The sequence below is a fragment of the Priapulus caudatus genome, unplaced genomic scaffold (assembly GCF_000485595.1).
Source record: "Priapulus caudatus unplaced genomic scaffold, Priapulus_caudatus-5.0.1 Scaffold887, whole genome shotgun sequence".
Classification (NCBI taxonomy): domain Eukaryota; kingdom Metazoa; phylum Priapulida; class Priapulimorpha; order Priapulimorphida; family Priapulidae; genus Priapulus; species Priapulus caudatus.
Window position 1 is genome coordinate 12,327 of NW_014577948.1, and position 3,156 is coordinate 15,482.

At 47.7% G+C, this 3,156-nt stretch overlaps 1 protein-coding gene across 1 annotated transcript in view; it reads left to right on the top strand.

Annotated features, from left to right (window-relative positions):
* LOC106814228 overlaps positions 1 to 3,156 on the top strand; it is a 6,827-nt gene that overhangs the window by 3,146 nt on the left and 525 nt on the right. The gene's annotated exons all lie outside the window — the stretch shown is intronic.

The window sequence follows — 3,156 nt, forward strand, 5'->3', positions numbered from 1 at the left end:
ACACAATTACACACACACTCACACACACACAATACACACACACACACACACAACCGGCACGCACGCACACACACCACATCACACACACAAACACGCACACACACACATACACACACACTCACACACACACATACACACACACACACACACACACATCACAAACGCACGCACACACGCACACATACACACACACCACACACAAACACGCACCATCATACACACACATACACACAAACACACACACACACAAACGCACGCACACACACCACACACACACAAAACACGCACCACACACACAACACACACACTCAAACACAACATACACATCACACACACCAACCACACACACACACAGCATGAACGCTGTACGCACACAGCACACATACACACACACCACAACTTCACGCACACACACACGACACACACACACACCACACACACACACACAAAACACGCACACACATACATACACACACACACACACACACACACACACAGCGCACACACACAATACATACACAACACACACACACACACATCACACACCACAAACGCACGCACGCACACACACACACACCACACACACACACACACAACAAACACGCACACACACACATACACATACACACACACACACACACACACACACAACACACACACACACACACACACACACACACACAACGCACGCACAGCACAATACACACACAAACAACAGCACACATCATAACCACACACACACACACACACACACACACACAAACGCCACGCACGCACACAGACCACACAACCACACACCCACACACACACACATACACACACACACACTCACACACACAAACGCACGCACACCACACACACATACACACACACACACACACACACAACACACCACACACACCACACACACACCACACACACACAGTCTAGTGATCATACCGATATTGGGGAAACAGCGACGCGGATTGCTTCTGTGTGTCTAATCAATCCTCATCCACTGACGCTACTCCAGTAACCACAGTAACGACATCAAACAACGAGCAAACCGCACATCTACACGCACCACTGTCGTGGGCGCAGGCGATCCTGGGAGCAGACGCCTCTAAGAGAGCGTTCACAAATGACGTCACCTCGATTTTGGACGTTTTGACTCCCCTCCCCGCGCTGTCACAAGTGTCATAATTCGAGACCCCCACATGGGACGCTCACCATTCTTGGCAGACCCCACTCAAAATCGCAAACAAAGTTTGATGATTTGTTGAACTCGTCAGCCATTTAAATTTTCTTATTCTACACAATGACTTGTCACCTTTACTTGCTAAACGTATAGCCGTCGGTGAGCTTCATTATTGGTCTAAACTATTTACATGTTTACCAAATTCGCAAAACATTCCTATATGTTATCATATTGAAACACTCCACTCGAAAATAATATATCTGGTGACGTCACTTGATGAAACCCCCCCCCCTCCCTCCTGTCACCAATGGTGGAGAGAGAGAGAGAGAGCGCGAGAGCGAGAGCGAGATGACACGCGTGTGTTATATATGCAGTGGTATATGTACTGTGATGCTGTTTTATATCCTGTTTTATATCCTTATTATATGTGTTATTAGACGATGTAGGATATCTATGCGGTTCACGTCATCTCTCCCGATTCCCAACCGCCCCCGCCCGTCCCCGCTCTCTCGTCGTTGTCACGTGACCGCCGAGACTATCACGCTGTGATTTGCTAACTAACGCTAGCTTTTATACGCGTCGCTGATTCCCTTCTTCCCGCGTCACATGCTTCCGTTTCCGGTTTCCGGCGCGCGCTAACGGCCGGATATTGCGCGCGCAGTCGACCGTGACCCACCCGGACGACTTCCGGTGGCGACAGTTCGTTAGCGTCTAATCTCTCTCACAGCAATCAGGTGACAGTTAATTTCAGTCGCCGCCGACGTTTTCGCGGCTGGATAACCCGAGGCCCAGTAGTTAGCGAATTCTCACACAACGCCGCATGCTTCCTAATTCACACAAATCCATGCGAATTCTGGCCATGATCTGCCATGATCAACCCGGATCTACGGCCGCCGGCCAACAAAATTAAGAGCAAAAATTAATGTTCGTACGTACGCGCAAAGGTAATTAAGATCTCCGCACGCAAAGCCTCTCCCCCCCACCACCACACACACATGCAACACGAGTCCCCATGACAGCTCACCAGAGGGTGTACTGCTGAAGGGTACGCGCAAGTTATATATCGATCGATCAGTGAAATAATCGGTTAAGATTCGCGGTGGTGGCGCCACCGACGCCCCAGGTCGCTTCGTTTGACTATCGATTATTGATTAATGTAGTATTTCGTTTAATGTAGTTTCGATTAATGTAGTAGATTCGATTGACTAACGATTATCGATTAATGTAGTATTATCAGGAGTGCATGAATAGAGAGATTTATTCATCCCTCTATTCTTGTACTCCTGCTATCATGATATATTATTGATTGATGTATCGCTTTAATCGTGACTTGTTATTTTTGTCGCGGCAGGTATTTGACAAGAGTGGTCACGGGTACATCAGTCCGACAGATCTGAGAGCCGTGCTGCAGTGCATGGGACAGAACCTGCGTGAGGAAGAGAGTAAGCGCGCCATCTTTGTGTTTTTGTACGCGAGAAAGAGTATAAGCGGCCGCCATCTGTGTTTTTGTGCTCGAGGAAGAAAGTATAAGCGGCCGCCATCTTTGTGTTTTTTGAACACGTGTGAAAGAGAGTAAGCGGCCGCCATATTTGTGTTTTTGTGCGCGAAGAAAAGAGCACACAGTGGCCATCTTTGTTACTTGTACATGAGAAGGAAAGTAAGCGGTGGACATCAATGTTTTTCTCTGTTAGGTTAACCGTTAATTACCCGCCCGGCGTCGTTGGTTGCTCCGGTAACCTGACAAGCAGACGAACATCGGAGCTCTAATTAGGTGTCATTGCGTTGCATTATCTTGTGTTATTTGTTACGTGACTTTAACCTAACGATCATCACGTGCTGCCACCTATACGGCTCATCCTGTCTGATTGGTAGTGTCGGAGCGCAGACACATTTTTTACCTAAAACTAACATCACCCGTTGATTAACCAAACCAACAAAATCTAAACCAAATCACACACGCACACACACATATATCCTAT